The sequence below is a fragment of the Globicephala melas genome, chromosome 3, assembly GCF_963455315.2.
Source record: "Globicephala melas chromosome 3, mGloMel1.2, whole genome shotgun sequence".
Taxonomy (NCBI): domain Eukaryota; kingdom Metazoa; phylum Chordata; class Mammalia; order Artiodactyla; family Delphinidae; genus Globicephala; species Globicephala melas.
In genome coordinates, this window is record NC_083316.1 from 16,693,111 (window position 1) to 16,712,487 (window position 19,377).

Genomic DNA, 19,377 nt, shown 5'->3' on the forward strand with positions numbered 1-19,377 from the left:
GGAAGAAAACAGTGCCATTTGCAGAGACGTGGATAGACCTTGAAACTGTCATACAGAGTGAAGTAAGTCAGAAAGAGAAAAACAAATATCATATAGTATCACTTATATGTGGAATCTAGAAAAATGGTACAGATGAACTTCTTTGCAAAGCAGAAATAGAGACACAGATGTAGAGAACAAATTTATGGATACCAAGGGGGAAAGGAGGGGTGGGATGAACTGGGAGATTGGGATTGACATATATATACTACTATGTATAAAATAAATAACTAATGAGAACCTACTGTATAGCACAGGGAACTCTACTCAGTGATCTGTGGTGACCTAAATGGGAAGGAAATCTAAAAAACAGGGGATATATATATATACATATAACTGATTCACTTTGCTGTACAGCAGAAACTAACACAACATTGTGAAGCAACTATACTCCAATAAAAATTAATAAAAAAATAAATGGGTTATCCTTTGTAATGGTTAGCTGAGAATGCCAAACACATCAAATTCCAATTGTTTGAACTGTACTAGATCTTTTACTACTAAGAATAATGGAACCATGTTCCTGTGCCCTTGACACTGAGGTTGACATTAGCTCTCTTGCATTCTTTACTTCATTAAAATATTAGCAGATCTTATAAAAGATTATGCATACCTGAAACTTGGAATATATAAACTCAGACTTCAAAATGTCTGGAGGAAAGAGAGGTAGGAAACTCCTTTACACAGCACTTCTTGAGTTTAAGGTTTATTTTATGCTTATATAAACCTTGGCGTGTTGTACTTGTCAGAAAAACTTCATAACCTAACAATAACCTTTTGCTATCCTTTATGTGGTGTTGCCCAGACAAATTGTCATGCTTTTCAGCTGAACAAGACTGATGACACAGCAAACTGCCAATGCAGAGCTGAGGAAAATATACCCCTTCAGTGAACTTCAGGCCACTCCAAATCACTTCCCTAGGCTAGGATGGCAGTAGTCCCTCAAGGATTTTGATTTAAAGTCTGTGAATTGCCAAAGATACAACTCCAAACATGAAAGAGTGAGTCGAAAAAATAAACCTTTTCCTCCAAATATAGTTTATGTGAATATTTGTTGGTGGGAAGGGAGAGAAGTTTTTAAAAATTTTGAAAGAAAAAATTAGGAATATGGAAGGCTTTTCAATGTACAAAAAGGAAAATTTTGTTTATGAAAGCTCGTATTAAATAGAAATGTATTAAAAATTGTGACATTTAATCAGTAATATTAACATTTATCACCACACATCATGATTTTGGGGGTTTTTTTAATAGACTTCAGATATTTGGATATTTTATCCAAAAAATCCCCATGAACCATAGCACCTCCACTATGCTGTTCTCTTACCATTTTATAACACTGAGTATTTTTAAACTCAATTATTTTTAAATGGGCTATCCACTGCTTTAATTGTCTAAAATGGTATGCCCAATAGGTTGAAATTTTATTCTCTGTCATTAAAAGGTGGCCTGTGCTTGGAGCACACATAGTATTTTATGTGCTTGTGTCTAGTGTTTTTTGTTTGTTTGTTTGTTTGTTTGTTTAAATTAGGGGCACAAAATTTAGTCTTCCACTTATTTGTATTTTATCAAACTTCTGAAAGGCTGGAAAGATTCACCTCATCACTTACCACTTCTACTCAGTTAGCTTCTCTAGTTCCCTAAGGAAGGTGAGGGAGAGGTGATGAAGGAAGAAAGTGAAGATTAGAGCTGCCAGATTGAGCTGTATAGAGTTCAGTAGCATCATAATGATGTAATGATGCCTATGTGTAGTCAAGATGTCCACACGTGAAGGGTTCATCATGGGAAAGGAGTTTCAGTTGAAGAAAAAAACAATTGGCTAGAAAATGTTTGACCTTTTGTAATGTTATTGTTCAACAAGCAGTCAAGACCATGCATGTATGTGTGTGTATGTGTATACCTCCCACGGATGGTAAAAAATACACAAACATACACAAACAGGCTAAACAATCATACACAGCCTTAAAACCCTCCCCTAAAACATGGCCTTTATTCCTTTTCTTTATATAGGAAATTAATAATATTTGGCCACTTATTATGTTCTCTTTATTACTTTGAACTTTCTTGCAACAGCAAAGTTGAAAGTGCATTTAAAATACTTTTCATTAAAAAAAAAATACTTTTCATTGAGTAATCAAAGTACCCAGTGATTAGCTGTGAAGTAATATAATTTGGTAGTAGTAAGAGAATTTCATTAAGATAACTCATAACAGGGCACTAGCATAGCTCTGGAGGTTACACAAATAGAGTTGACTGAGTTACATGACTAGGGTACCAACATATATTCAAAAGTTGTGAAAGGCCTACTCAAAGGCAACAAGAATGCAGTGATCCCACCATATCCTCAGTTATTTCAGGTTATCAGTAATTAAAAATTTTGAAAGTGATGAGGAATAAACCTTCTTAAAATGATTACATATGCAATTTGGACTAAAATGATCAGTATATCAGATATACATATATTTTTGTCAGGGCTATAAACATACTGTGATTGCAGATTTTATAAAACTAAAAGAAAATGAGGAGGAGAAGTAACAGAGGAGGAAAGAGAGAAAAAGGTAAAAGAGGAGTCAGAAAGAATAAAGTTACTCTGTCTGTAAAAATGAATGATATGCAAAATAAAAATATCATTCATAATTAATACCTCTAGTGGTGAAATCATCCCTGAATCAGTTCAGATAAATCCAATTCCCTCTCCTCTTTGCTAGGATTCAACCATGATTGCTTCCTTAGTATTGCATTGGTTACAGTGTTTTTAAAGTATTTTCATGTGTCATTCCCTTATGCTAGAATATTAATTTCTTAAGAGGAATTTCCTATTAAATTACTGGTACCAAGCACTGTTTGCTGTAAAATACGTGGCCAGTAAATATTTACTCATTTAGTGATTAATTACTAGACTAAATAATAGATTAGACATACATTTTCTATTTCATTTCTTAGCAAAAATTGTCTTAACTTACATTTGGTAACATACAGTTTTACTATGATTTGTAATTTGAAGGAAGGTTAGTGGTTTTCAAGCCACTTAATACTGTTAATGGTTTATTTTTTTATGTGATTTTTGTCTACAAATATATAGCTCACATCACATTCAGACTTCTTATTCTAGTTATGCTTTCTAAATCATGATGCCATTTGTGGCAACTTACTGTTGAATTCAATCAACTGGTGGTCCATCTATGGACAACAGGTTTTGCCAAGACCAAGAGACCATGTTACACTCCACGCGTGTGCACGCGCACACACACACACACACACACAGTATAATCGTGGAAAAGAGTATTTGATAGCCATGAATTCAACAGAAAAACAAAATAAACTGATATAAATCCTTCATATAAAAATATACTTCTTTCTGTTTTTAAATCAATAATAATAATTCGTATGAAACATTTGAAATAGGTATTAAAATACTTTTGGAGGGGATTTCTCAAGGATAAGTTTCATTTTAAGAAGAGAAATACATGCAGCGGCTTCTAACATGCTATTTTTCTCAGTTTTACGGCCAGTTGTCTCTGTGCCATCACTTGTGCTTCGCAAGTTTCATAAGCTTACTCTTTGAGATTATATACTATGGAATTATTTCAGGAGTTCAATTTTTTGATCTTTTGAGTATTTTCCCCTGGTATGAATTGAATCATGTCCCTCAAAAGATATATTCGGGCAGGGGTGGAAGGGAGAGGTAAATAGGCAATGCACAGAAGATTTTTAGTGCAGTGAAACTACTGTCTATGACACTATAATGGTAGATACATATCACTATAAAGTTGTCCAAAGCCATAGAACGTACACCACCAAGAGTCAACCCTAATGTAAACTATAGATTTGGATTAATAATGATGTGTCAATATAGCTCTATCAATTTTTTTTAAAATGTATCATTTCAGAGAGGAATGTAGAGTGTGGAGGAAACTATACCACTGTGAGGATAGGGGATATATGGAAAATCTCTGTACCTTCTGCTCAATTTTGCTGTGAACCCAAACCACCTCTAAAACAAACACACAATTAAGAAAAAAGATATATTGAAGTCTAACCTCCGGTATCTCAGAATGTGAGGTTATCTGGAAATAGAGTTTTTATAATAGTGGTAATCAAGTTACAATGAGGTTCAATAGGGCTTGTGTCCTTATTAAAAAAAAAAGGGGGGGGGGAAATTGGACACAGAGACACAGAGAGGAGAGACTAAGTGAAGACACAAGGAAACCACCCACCTATAAGCTACAAAGTATCTGAGGCTTTCAGAAGCTAGAAGAAAGGTAGGGGACAAATTCTCCCTCACAGCCCTCACAAAGAACCAACCCTTCCAGAATTGATTTTGAACTTACAGCCTCCAGAAATGTGAAACAATACATTTCTGTTATTTTAAGCCACTCAGTTTTTGGTATTTTATTACCACAGTTCTAGGGAACAAATACACCCCCTCTGGCAGGATTTGGTAAATACGTTGAATTGCTTTGTAAAAACATAAGTCATACATTTCCAACAAGTAGAGTACAATTATAAAGCAACTGATATACAAAGAAAAGGCTACAGCACACATTATTCAAGCAAGGATTTTAAAGTAGGTGCTAAATGGGCACCAGGAGATAGAATGGGCCAAATTGAGACTGTTGCAGTTTGGGTTGGGATTTAAGGGAAAGAACAGATTTGCTGAGAGGGGAAAGCAATAATGGATGTAAGGGTCAATTAAGCTGAAGTTGGAAAGTAAAGCCCTTTAAGGTCATGAATATCTCATAATGAAGACCAGACTCCTCTAACTGGGATGGTGACCCTTTTCCCTAAAATTCATAAAGTCAAAGTGTCCTAAACATAATTATAAGGGGGAAGGAATATAATCTGGCACAATAACTCAGTGAACCCTGCATTTGGCAACGTTACAGATATCACAACTAGATTATACTAACACACGGGAAAGCAAATCAATACTAGTAAAAGAGAATGGAAGGTCTGTAATTAACAACCCAGATATTAGACAGAAAATATAGTTCAAGGAATATTTAAACTCAGGAATATTTAATAGACACCACCAGCATTACTATCCCCACTCCTGGCAACATTTTAATGTGTTGAACTCCTATTTTATGGCAGGTACTATACTTGATAATTTACAAAAACTATTTCACTTAATTCTCTGACTATACACACACACGGTATTTGACTCCCTGATATCCATTTGGAACTGACAAAGATGTAGGTATGATTGAGGGTAGTGTACGCTATTCCCATCCAGTAACTATTTCTGGAATGTTCATGTGACCCACTTCTGGTCAATAATGCCTAAAGACAGTTTCCCTAGAGATTTCTTGGAATATACTTTCTCAATCTTAAAGAGAAAATCCACAGGAATACAGATTATTTCTTTCCTGCTGGATGTGAATAAGGACGCATTTGGTCTTAGAGGTTTCTGGAAGGTAACTTCTGTCCATGAGGGGAGCCAGCCTGCATGGACATAATCAGCATATGGTAGAACATGCAGACAGGACAATAAGAGCAACACAGGGCCAGAAAACAGGCTCAGGCCAGGAGTCTGCAGCATCCCTAAACTCTTTTGTGAGTTAATAAAGTTCCTTAATGTTAAAGACTTTTTCAGTTGGCCCTTCTAAAACTTATAGCTGAAAGCATGCTAACAAATAGAATTATTCCGATTTTATACATGGACAAAGCAAATTCAAATGATGAATTAAATTGCCCATGATCATGATGCTAGAAGCTGGTCCGTTGTCCTTAATCCTAGTCTTGTATGATTTACTACTTACCCTTCTTTCCTTTCTCAAAACATCTAAAAGGAGTCTTGAATCCAACACTGAAAAGTTTAGATTTATAACCACTCAGTAACCTTCTTGGCTTTTGAATAAAAAATGCTTGACAAAACCCCAGCTTATATTGCTGGTTTTCCTGGTAGCCTTGTAAAATGAGAACACAGAAGAGAGATTATATTTCTGAACAGTATAAAGAGATTTTGAAAAAAAATAGTTTCTAACCTATCATGCTTATTAAAAAAAAAACTTAAATTTTGTACCTATGGTTTAATGAAGAATATTATTGAATAATTATTTAATTCTGAATATGTCAGGTAAAACAAACTCAACAGTTGTTTTTTTTTTTTTTCCTTTTTTTAATTCTAGTGTAAAATACAACATGGTACCATGGTAAAATAGAACATTTGAATTGTCTCTGTAGACTTTCCTGAATCTTTGTTTTTTAAACTATATGTTAGTCATGTGACCTAATGGCAAAATTCTTTAGTGTAATTGTAATAGGAAATCTTGGATAATTATCTCATACATTTTCTTCCCAGTTTGGTTCTTATGCTAAACAGTTGAAATATATGTACATAAATATTTCTTCCAGTCTTTTGCAAAATCAACAAATCAAATGCCCCAAAATAAGTGCACTTAATTTGCAATTGTTGCATTTTATTTTGAACACTCCATACTAACATTTGGAATGAGTGCTATCTACGTGAAAAATGTTAAAAATGAAAACCCAGAGTTCATGTTAATCTGGTTCTAATTTTTAAAGTTATCAAGATTTTGGCACAAGCTATACAAAGCATTGCTTTGCCTGGCATATTATTTTATGACAATTTTATTGTTATCATAAAACCTCCCTAGAGCAGAACAGTGGTCAAATATCCTTAGTTGGATCCTAAGGACTTGAGTTAATAAAAATTTTCTGCCTGTGAAATACTTTTTTATTTTCTTTTCTTTTAAAAAATTAGTTCAGTTTTGCCACATTACTTGTTAAGAGTTTCATCATGACATTGGAGTAGTTTAATAGGTGATCGTTAAGAGAGATCATTTTTTCCAATGTTCCTATTGTTATTTCCAGAAAGTGAACTTGATAGTGACAAAGCTTGTCTATCTGGTGACTAACAATGCTCTGAAAAATAGAGAAGTACTTGGCTTGTCAATAGATTAAATATAGTCTTTAGGTACTTTAGAGTGAGTGTGACAATTTGAAAAGGTCTCTAAATGAATATAGGAAGTAATAAAAGATTATAAAATAAGGACTGTGATATGGATGAACCTAGAGATTATCAGACTAAGTGAAGTAAGCCAAAGACAAATATCATGTGATATTGCTTATATGTAGAATCTGAAAAAAAAAAAGATACAAATGAACTTATTTAAAAAACAGAAATAGACCCACAAACATAGAAACGAACTGATGGTTACCAAAGGGGAAAGGGGGCATGGAGGGATAAATTAGGAGGATGAATTAACATACACACACTGCTATATATAAAATAGTTACAAACAAGGATCTACTGTATAGCACAGGGAACTATACTCAATATTTTGTAATAAACTATAAAGGAAAGTAATATGAAAAAGAACAGGAAACAAACATATATATATATATATATAATATATAACTGAATCACTCTGCTGTACACCTGAAACTAACATGATGTTGTAAATTAACTATGCTTCAATTTTAAAAAAGTATCTTATGTGAACTATGAAAAAAAAAGAACCATGATTAAAAAAAAGAAAAAAACACGAATGTGGACTTAATTTAGACCTCTGGAGAAAACTATATTTATTAAATGACTTATCTTTGGATAGTCATTACAAAGAATCTCAGTGAATTACTGAAAATAGTAAAAGTGTTACACCATGAGAAAATGTTAGTGTATTGAAATATGTGTATTTGAGATTGTTTAAGGGAAGCAGTTCCAAAAAGTCGGACGTAGAATCAAAAATGAACGTGCTTCCCTTTCAAACTCATGAATCTGTGCCATGGAGCCAATTCTAAAACAGAAAACTGAAAGATACTCATGATCTTCAACAATTCAGAAATCACAATCTAAATACAAAGGTGAAAGGAAGCTGAATTTTTAAAAGTTAGATTGTAATATGCAAAAAGTACTTAAAGTAAAAATGTAAATATGTTTACAATTATTACAGCTTAGAATAGTCTATTTGAGTTCTGTCAATTTTGGATATCTTATTTAGCTTATAATTGCTAATTTACTTGAACTATCAGAAGGCCAATGATTTCTTTATTCATTTATTACAATCACCAGTTCTGTTTATTAGATTTATCATATAAAGTTTTTATAATTAAATAATGATGTCTGATTTTGTATTTTTGTAAGATTTGAATATGGGCTTTGCTTAAAATGAAGAGAAGGTGATACTTTAAATTAAAAAAAAATAAAACTTTTCAGTAGAAATAACAAATATCCTAGTACCTTGGTGATATTAAGCAAAGGAGCCCAGGTTATGCATAGCCAAAAGTGAAGTTACAATGATTAGGAGAAAAGATATAGTCAAATCAAGAGGCTTTGTTTTGCTGCCTCACCATGTAACTTTGGAACCTTAGGAAAAGGAGGATATTGATTTCTTTCTGCTAATCTACTTGATTGAAATACTGTCAAGGGATCTCATTATTAAGATGATTGCAGTTTTCTTTCAGTGCAAGGTGCTGCATCAGTGTAAAGCATCACAGAATGATTTCAACAGGGGGCACAACAAAGTATCTGGCAACATTTAGGTAGGTTAAAAACAAATGGTGCACCTGCCTTTGGATAGTAGATTATCACTTTACACGACTCCTCTTGATGCAAAATATGCTTGCCACTATAGTGGAAAAGATAGTGCTCCCTTTGAAACTGACATAAAAGTCTGTTTCCCACATTGTTTTACAGAATTTGGAATTTGTATTTTGCTGAATCAGGAAAATAGACCAGAAGGCATTATCCTTGAAGCATAAATGGAGAAGAAAGGTGTACAACATTTTAGCTGAAATTGTGAAATGACAAAGATGGCCTAAAAAGAAAATATTTTGTATCTTTCAATGGCCTACTCTTGATATATCTCTAAATACATTTTTAAATGTTTGAGCATTTAATAAAATGATTTATAAATTTTAACACCATTATTGGAGGTAAACTGTTCTCTCTGATTGGTATTAACAATTTAAATTATCATGGAAATATTTATGTATATCTTTCAAGGTCCTTCTCACCTATGACCCCCTCCTTCCCATCAATCATTAGTTTTGTTTTTTTTTTAATCTTTATTTTACTTACCATATTTTGGCAAATAAAGTATAATTTAATTTTATGGATTTCCCCAATGCATAGTAGTAGCATTTTATTATATATACACCCAAATACTTGAAAAAAGTAGATGAATGCTTATGTCACTGAAAAGATTAACATATGTAATATTTTCACAGAAAAAGTATAAAATAAATCTGGTTGAGATATAATTCATAGTAGTAGAATCCTTAAATAAAATGCAGTATTTATATGTAAAAAAAATCATGTTAAATTTAATTTCTTGATTACCGATTTAAATTTGTACTTTTTATTGTGGCAAAATATATAATTTACCATTCATACCATTTTTATAGGTGTAGATATAAATGACATAAAGTACATTGACACTGTTGTGTAACCATCACCATTATCCATCTTCAGAACTTTTTCTTCTTCCCAAACTAAAACTTTGTACCCATAACTCCCATGCATTCTTCATTGTGATCTCTAGTTACTTAATATGCAAAATAATATAAGAATATATAATTATTTGGAATACATTACATGAAGAATGCAACATGGAATTAATTAAGAAGTCAATAATATCAGCATTATGTTAAACTATACTTGTTGGTGTTACTGCATTAAACTCAGATTTTCTACACGAAATACTAAGAATTAAACACTAAGGGTCAGTTGTTTTGTACCTAGCTAATTTTCTTATTCAAATGATAACAATAAGAACTTTATAACAATGAGAACTTATAAAGAAAAAATCTGACTGAAAGTATCTGAGAGTTGCCTGACTAAGCAGGAATAAAGGGATAGATAAGTCTAGCTGTCCACTAGACATTAGGGCAGTAAATCTTCAGTAGAAAAAAATAGTAGTATTCATGACCTCTATATTTTTTCAAAATTGCCAGGACTAAGAGAATAAAGAGGCAATAGGAACAGACCCACATATAATTCTGATTTTGAAGTTATCAGTGATGGACTTTAATCAACTGTGAATAATATGTTCAAAATTATTGAAAGGATGTATTTACAAAAAAAGAACTATAGTCTATATGAAAAAACTATATGAAAATTCTTTAACTAAAAAACAAAACATGTTAAGAACTGAATCAATTATTTAATTACAGATTGAAGATGATAGAAGAATAGTGAACTGGAAAGTAGATCAAGAGAAAATGTGCAGGCTGAAAAACAAAAGCAAAAAGAGTAAAAATGTTTAAAAGAGTGATTTGAGAAGGAGATCTAATAACCGTTGTTGGAATTCAAGAAGCAAGGAGAGAGAATGGGGAAAAAAGCAGTAACTGAAGAGAAAAAGTCCTGAAGTTTCCAAAGCTGTTAAAAGGTATTAAGCAAGGTAAATACTCAGAAAACCACACCTAGGCCCATTATGTATATTTCATCAAAAGAACAATAGGCTATTAAAAAAAAAACACTGGAAAGACAGATGAAAAATACCTTTAAATTTCTGAAAGAAAATAAGTGCCAACCTATGTTTTCATCCCTAGCACAAGTGTTTTTAATTGTGAAATAAAATACAGATTTTTTTTTCAGAACAATGGCAGTCATACATTAAAATAGACTATAAGAGAACTTCCTTGGCCCAAGAAAAAGTATACCAGAAGTAAGTATACATATACAGAAATAAATGAAGAGAAAAGAAAAACAAATACATGTGAAAATATAAATAAATTTTAATTTTATGAAACATAACGTATATGAATTTAAAATAGAATTAAAAGGAATAGTAATGTTAAATAGAAATACATTGTTTTAAGATGTCAGCATTTTCTTGAAAATGATATTCACATTAATCCAAAGAAGTCAATTATGCATTTTGGTATCTCTAGGTTAATTACTAGAAAAAACAAAAGTTATGTTTTACTATAAAGGATATACAACTAAAATGCTAAAGGAAGGGGAAATTTATTTCAAAAGAAGGCAAAAATGAGAGGAAAATGTTGGATAAAACAATAAAACAAATGGGGCAAATAGTATAATAAAACACATAAATTCAAATAGCATGATTTACCTTACAGGTGAATGACATATATCCATTTGTTAAAGACAAAATTTATCAGAATAGATAAAAATAAAAGTCAACTATATGTTGCTTACAAAGGTTGATTTAAATTTAAGAAAATGAAAGCTCTTGTGTGGAATAAATGGCAATTCTTTGTCATTCTTATGTATGATACACATATTACCAACTCAATGTAGCATTGTTATTTCAATAGTATATTTGGTCTTACAAACATTTTAAAAACTTACACACATATCTATGTTTGCTGAAGGGCTGTTCAGTCTTAATTTTTCGAGACTTATCTACCTCTTGATTGCACATGAACCATTTCTCCTAGATTTTCTTGCAATACTTTTGTTTCAATTTTTTAATATAAATCTTCAAACCTCTTCTAGATCAATAGACCATTTTCCTGTTCCATTGCACACACAAAAAAAAAATGGCTGGAAAAAAATGGCTTTTTTCACTAAAAAAAATGGCTTTCAACTTATATACACTTATATATATTGTAATCCATTTTAGGATGTTCTATTTTGTTTGACTGCTTTACTTGCATGTTTTCCACCAATACAGTACGAAGATGGATTTGTCATATGTTCCAATGACTAATAAAACAACACTTTTGAGAGTTACTCTTCAAGTTTTTATGGTTGTCAGATATCTATTCTTTAACACATACTTAAGATTATTTTATCTGAAGACACAACTACTATTGTAATTTTATTCAAAATGTATTTAGTTTATATATTAATTTTAGGGAAATAGACTTTTATGATAGCAAGCTTCATATTTCCTGATACTGTAGAGTCACTTTTCACTTATTCTGACTTAGTTTTATCTTTCCATTACATTGTACAATTACTTTATGTAGGTTCTGTGCCAACTTGTTAACTGTAATTCTATTTTATTTTATTCTGCATTTAAGGGAATGGAATATATTTCCCATTTTCATCTCTAAGTAAAGTTAGAAAAGATAAAATGTGATTTTTAATAAAGTTTAATCATTAAATTTTTCTATACTTCCAAAGGTTTTATTGGATACACATGATAAATCATATCTTCTGCAAACATAAATCCTTTTATCTCTTATTTTCAAATTTTTACTTTATTTTATTTTATTATTCTGATTACTAGAACTTCAAAGAATGTGCTACCCAGTAATGAGGACTACTGGTAGCCCCTTGCATAGTTTCTAATTTTAATTTTAATGATTTTAGTGCTTAGGGCTGTTTTGTGAAGAATATAAAGGACATTTATTGCATAAGACAGGGGTTCTTGCTATACTCAGCCACAGATACCACATATGATTCAGAAAAATGACCCTTTTAATTCTTAAAATTATTAGCCACAGATATTATGGTGGGCCAATATTATTTTCATATTTTCCAACTTTAAAATTCCATCAAATATTCACTCTCTTTCCAAATCAGAGAGTATCCTAACTGTGGGATGCTAGATTGACAAAATAACTTCAAAGATAAAGAGACAACAAATTATATTTTGTGGATAATACTAAATTTCATCAAATATTTAGAGCGAAACATAAAATGCAAGTCAATATTTAGACACTTGGAAAGATGTTAATATTTCCCTAAAATGTTCAGTTTTTATCCAGATGTCTGGCAGCACATAAGGAAAACAAAACACTCTGTGAATAAACATAATCTCAATTATACCAAAATGCCATTTTTCCACTGATTTCCAATTTTCTTTATAAAAGATGATATAATCACATGTTGGGTGATTGTAGATATTAACAATCCTGGCTTCTAAGAACACACTACTATAGTTCATTCATTAAGCATTCTGATGCCTATGTTATTCTAAGAAAAACTGAATTAGGTAGCAGTGAAATTTTTCCAGTTTTGTTCCTGTTGCTACAGTCATTTTGACATGAACCAAAATAAAGACAATGGTCTGAGTGCTTATTAACTCTTGATAAAGGGTTATTCTTTTTAAAATTCAGTTGTTTTCAGAAAGGAATTACTATCACCCATTTTTATATTTTTTTATCCACATAAATTTTATACCTTTCTACTTGGGGGTATTATTAATTTTGCTTTAACAACATTTTTCTAGTATCAGAGAAAATTATGGCCCATAGGGTAATAACCAATTTTATTCATTAATTTCTAATTGAGGTAATAATTATTATGTATCAAACAATGGTAAAGTCTTCATAAAATATTAAAAGGGATTACTTTGTATGTATTAGATATAGTTTCTTAGTTTTCTGACTAAAGAACTTTCTAATTTTTGATTATCATTTATATCTCTGGAGGAAATATTCTACTCTTCAGGTGTATTTCTCAATAAAGAAAGACTTTTCCCAAGAAAAGAGAATCTTAATAGATACATAATACAAATGTGAGGAAGAGGAAATACTCTTTGGGTATGCAGTTGGGATATAATTTTGAAACTTTTGTCTGTTCTTGTAACTCTTTGTTTAGTATAAATTTTCATTTTAAAAATTGTTTCTCTGGATAGAGTTTCAAAATTTTTGCTCAAGGAGAAACCCATATTGAGTTCCAATTACAATAAATTCTACCATTAAACCCTAAATTCAATTAGAACCACCTGGCAATATTTATTTTAATTTCCATTTCTTACACCTGTGTCCCTTAAGCTTAAAAAAAGACTTTCCCTCTGGCTATTTTTTGTTACCATAACATAAACTGATATTGGTAAAAACAAAAAATAATATTTCCTCATGTGCTAGAGTTTTGCTTAGGTGTTTATGTCAGAAAGTAACTTCATAGCATTTAAAATTAGTCTTAATTGCTGTACATTGAGCCTCCAGTTTCTGATCCTCTCTCCCCAGTTGCTATTTACTCTCCATCTTTCAAAAGGTACTTAATATCTTAATGTGCTTCATGCTACCCCCTCCCCAACTATTATTTCTACTGAAGAAAAAATGTGTGTGGACATCTGTCATTTATCGATACTTATTAGTATGAATTTTATGTTATACTTTCATACATTTAGAAATAATTACCTAATTATAATTCTAATTGAGGGGAGTAATTATATATAATCATATGATAATGACTTTTATATAAAGTGAGATTTTTTTTCTGCCTTTAACAGGATAGGTGTCATTATAGACTGAAATGGTAGACTGCTGCAACCACTAGAATTGTTGACAGGCTGATTCAGAAAGCACTCACCAGAGACTCATTTTGTGCAATGTGAAAGATACTCTCTCATTTAGTAAAGTTTGTGGTAGTTTACAAACCTTCCAGAACACCGACGGATTACAACCTTAAAAGAGGAATGAGTCTACCAGCACATTCAGGCCTCGGCCACAGGGCAACTTAAAGAAGACATAAGAGATTCTGCTATTTCCACTCTTCCTGCTATCCTTGCACTATTGCTAGAGTCCATAAAGCATTACACTAGGAACATCATTAATTGAAACCATGGAAATACAGGTGATAATGACTGTAAGTGAGGAATTTTAACCATCAAAAACAAGACTGAGAAGTTTCCACAGGACAGAGCACAAGTCAATATGATAGAAGAACTGATTACCAACAAAACAGCTGAACCTCCATCTTGTGTTGCTAAAATTTACATCAGTTTCTTAAATGGAAAGAACTAGAAGTTGTTAGCATCAAAAAGAAATGGAGACCAGCCTTGAAAATTTCCTTAAGCAGACCAAAAACAATTTAGTCATACAAGCAAAGCTTAATTCAGTTTATTTCACAAGCCTAACTTGAACTGGGTCATATCTTGTTTATGCCTCTGGAAATCACAAGCAAAACAATTTGCCAAAATTTATATGAAGTAACCACTAATCAATTCCCTATCATTTAGGAAAATTATAATATTATAAGCAATCACTGTGAAGAATAAACAGTCATGAGCTTCTCACCATAAAAACTGCTTTAAGACAATATACCCCTGAGCTTTATTTCATGTATTGGTTTGAGCACCCCCAGTTCGCAAACTGTATTTTTGGGGTGTGCACAATAAACCAGTACTAATTACTACTTCAGTGCCTCATTGGTTTTACTTCTGTTATTTCTGAACTTCTGAAAAAGTAAACATAAAAACTGTGCTGAGATTTTATCCAGGTATTATCGGTTGTGTGTGTGAGAGAGAGTTCATAATTGAGCTGGATATAAGAAATGTACTTGTGGCAATAACAGAAGACATTTAATCTGTGCTCTGTTTCTCCTTAAAGCCCCCCTGTAGCATGATTCCCATGCCCTTACCTTCTTCCCCAAGTTCTCAGAAGCTTCCCAGCAAACTCAACGGATACCGTCAGCAGAGATGGTGTCATCACCCACTGGAGTTGACAACGGGAAATGCAGTGTCTGCCATGGGTTGGATGAAGATGTGCTGAGCTGAGGGCCTGAGGACCAGAGGTCTACAGGTTAGAACTTGCACCAGACTCATGTGAGGACAGGACTGAGGTTTGGGTCAGCACCTGAGTCTAACTGAGGTTGAGACTACCTCTCCCATTCCTCTTGATCTACCACCTGAATCCACTCACTTTCAACTCTCTGCAGACACCAATTTGTGGATGTTCAGAAACAGGTAAAACCAAAGGTAGAATGAGGAGGAACAGAAGGAGAGGCTCTTGGGAAGGCAATGAAAATGGGACAGGGTTTGTGAAAACGTCTTTAAATTAGCTGAGAGATTATATTGTAAACCACCTGTAACTAGAAAAATAAGAAGGGGCAAAATTAATTATGCCTTCCTACAAAGAGCATTAGTACATTGGTTCTTAACTAGTAAGTTTTTTTTTGTCTTACGTTCTAAAATAAAACAAAAACATAACATCCTGCAAGTGCTTAAAACTTTCTCAACCAGACTGTTACACAGTAGTATTTTCAGGCAAATTTCTAGTACCCAGACTGACCATCCCTGGAACTCAATGCCTTAGACACTACATTTGAATAAATCCCATGCCTGTTTTGCTGTGTCATGTGTCCATTCAGTACAGACAAGTGTTCTTTGTAACAGCCCTCATCAAACTATTGGCTTTTAAGCAAGGTACTGAAACATGTTTCTCTTTTTAATCATCTCTGTTTTCGCAATATTTGATGACAGTGCTCTTCAAACTGACAATTATCTTGAAATGCTTTCAAATATCCTCTTGAAAATGAAATCAGACTCACATATCACTGGCCAAAAGGATTTGTAAAAGCAACACTTATGACTGCAGTTTGAAAAGAGAACACAAGAAAATTAAATACAAGGTACATGAGTGATAATACTTTCAGCTGAGATATTTGTGGAAAATATGAAGTTCCTATACTTTTAATATAGAATTTGTCGTGGTAACTGTGGCAACCAAAAGAACCAAAAGTAAGAAAACCTAGAAAAATAAATGTTAGCAAAATTAAATATTACTTTAGAGACGGTAAAGCAAGTTGCATTAAACTACCTCTCTTCTACTGCCGCAAGCCTCTGTCGACTGACTTTCTCCTAGCTGTTCTTTGCTCCCAGGTGAGTATTTATAAGCTTGGGGCAAATTAGAATCACTTGGCTCAGACCTGGAACTAGCTTTAACACTCGGGTCTTGCTCTCAGACCCTAAGACTCAACTGGCCTCAGCTGAGACCTGAGGCGGTGGATCTTTTGAGATACAATTCATATATGTACATATAGATAATTCTCTAAGTGTAATACACACACATACACACACATATATTTAACAATATCATGTTAATTAATGTTATATTAAATATAACACTTTGTATACATATTTATACTTTGTATATTTCTATGCATATGTAATGTATACCCATATTATTTATATATTATTTATATGGGATTACACATACACACATATATGTATATATAGATGAATAGATAGAAACGGGTATAGATATAGATGATTTTTGTGAATTTCAGAGGCACGTTAAATTACACTTACATCTTGGAACAGTAGTAATTAATTAAAAATCACAACTATTGAACAGCTGCTGTCCACAGATCTCTCTGAGTGATGTAATGAAGAGGAACAATGTTTCAGGATACAGTGTATAAGCAAGAGTCAGAAAACATAGGTGCTAATCTAAGCTCTGTCACCAGTCTTGTAGGGAAACATATTAGTCCTTCTAGGTCATGATGCAAACATTTGTAAAGTGAGGGAATGAGAGTGTATCAGTGGATTTCCCAGTGTTTTCTCTTAAAATATGAGTCTGCTTAAAATACTCCAGTAACCTCCCATCTCTCTCAGACTAAAACAAAACAAAACAAAAACTAAATGTTTATAGAATGACATAAAATTCCCATGTGTTCTAGATCCTTGAATATGGAGGGCCAACTATTATCCCCAGATTTTGATAACTGCAGTGGGTCCTAGAACCAATTCCCTGCTGATATATGGAGGGACAGCTATAAATCATATAAACCAGATTAATTGCTTAGAAGAGTATCTAGCACTTAGTAAGTTGTGAGCAAGTGTTAACTGTTATGACACATCAAATCTTCCATCTACCTCCATAGACTGTTACTGTCATGAAGCTGAAAAGCAGGCTTCCTGTACACTCAGCTGTAGCCCCAATGCCCTGTTTGGGGCTTCCATACAATACGTGTCCAGTATATATTGTTGGAATGAATAATGACATATGCATAGAACAATCTGGCTCTTTATGATTAGAATGGGAATAGTAACCAAGACTAGTCCTAAAAACAACTGAAGAAAGACTCTAAGGATGCACGTTAGAAGTAAACATCTTTCGACTAGAAAGAGTTCCTAGTGAGAAATGTTCTGGGTGAGACATAGTCACTATATTTAAAATAACACTTTTAATTTGCAACTCAGCTCCAGCAGGCACACTGGTAAGAACGCAAAGACTTAAGTATGAAAAGGAGCTAAACTGATAAAGGCTTTACATTCAAAACAATAGACGTAAATGTTGACACTATATGCCCAAACGCAGTGGAGTGGGGCACATGTGCCAATGCTGAACTAGCTGCCAGTCTTGGCAAATACCTGTTTACCAGGTAGCTTTCATCCAGACCCTCTCAAGCCGGTGGTCCCACTTAAGCCTCTGTATGCTGCTTTTGAAGGCTAGGATGGATAGGCTTTTTGAGTTTTTCTTATTTCTTAGCATGATAATTTAGGAGGCAGTTACCTTAGTTTTTTTTTTTTCTTTTTCCCCCTGTTTTTGCAAAAACAACAGATTGTCTTTTTAAAGACTTAATTATTCATCTCCTTCTTTGCTCTTTTCCCATTTCAAAGAGGTTTTTGAATGATAAAGACACGTTTCTGAGTAAAAAAAAAAGGCTTGGTTGTTTTTCTAGACACTTAGAAATGCAAAGCTGGTAAAGTCATTTGAAACTAGACAATTGTATTAGCAAATGAAGCAACATTCCGGTATGTTTTTAAAAGGGGAGCAGAATCTGACACCCCAAAATATGCTTCTTTGGCACAAGGATTATTTTAGGTTGATTATTTTTAAGAAACAGCAGGCACAGGAAAAGCTCTCAAAATGGAGAAGTTACCCCTTTTGTAAGAGATATTTACACTTAGAAGGGAAATCTTCTTTTGTAAGATTCTTCCCTCTCTGAAGGATGACTAAACACTAAAAACCTCTTATCAATGAAGAAAGCAACTGACCTAAATCTGCATAAAAATCCATACCCTCCTTTACTGTGTTTTGCCTTGTAACCACCTATAACTGCCTCCATTCCCTTGACTCCAAGATATTCTTTTGTCTTTACCTGGAGGTGGTATTTAAAGTAAAGGTTTAGGCCATTTCAGGGAGTTACTCAGTTTTTCTGGGTCCCTCCCATGTATACAGGAGGTATAAATGTTACTAAACTTCTGTTGGTTTTTCTCCTATTAATATCGTTTATTATAGGGAGGGTCTCAGCCAAGAACCTACAATTGTAGAGGGAAAATTATTTTTCCTCCCCTATGTTTTTCAATATTATTATATAATGTAGATAATTAGGCTGGAATCACCATTAAGTGAGAGAGAGAGGGAGGGAGAGAGAGAGAGACCATGACAAACATACATGTTACCTCTCAACTTTTAGACTTTGTTCCACGTGAGGTTGCCATATAGATGCCTTTGGAAAACAAAAGGAAAATAATGTAATTCCCATCACTGAGGCCGATAACTGCCAGACTTTCTCCTCCATGGAACCCACTTTTGAATACTTATCTACCAAATATATGATGTACAAAATTAATGCTTGCTTATTTTTGTTCTTGTTAACCTTGGATTAGCTATAGATATAGGTGTTAATCTGAGTTTCTGAGACAGGAGGGAAGGGGGTAGGGCACAATCATTAAAAAAATGACACAGCCACTGAGGATAGGACAAATACTGGTTAGAACCAAC

General features: G+C 32.9%; 1 protein-coding gene across 1 annotated transcript in view; it reads right to left on the minus strand.

Moving 5' to 3' along the window:
• Positions 1-19,377, minus strand: part of CDH18 (cadherin 18) — a 1,040,565-nt gene that overhangs the window by 611,162 nt on the left and 410,026 nt on the right. The window contains exon 3 of the mRNA XM_060295678.1: positions 15,287-15,426. The gene's annotated coding sequence lies outside the window, so the exon portion shown is untranslated. The remainder of the gene's footprint in view (positions 1-15,286; positions 15,427-19,377) is intronic.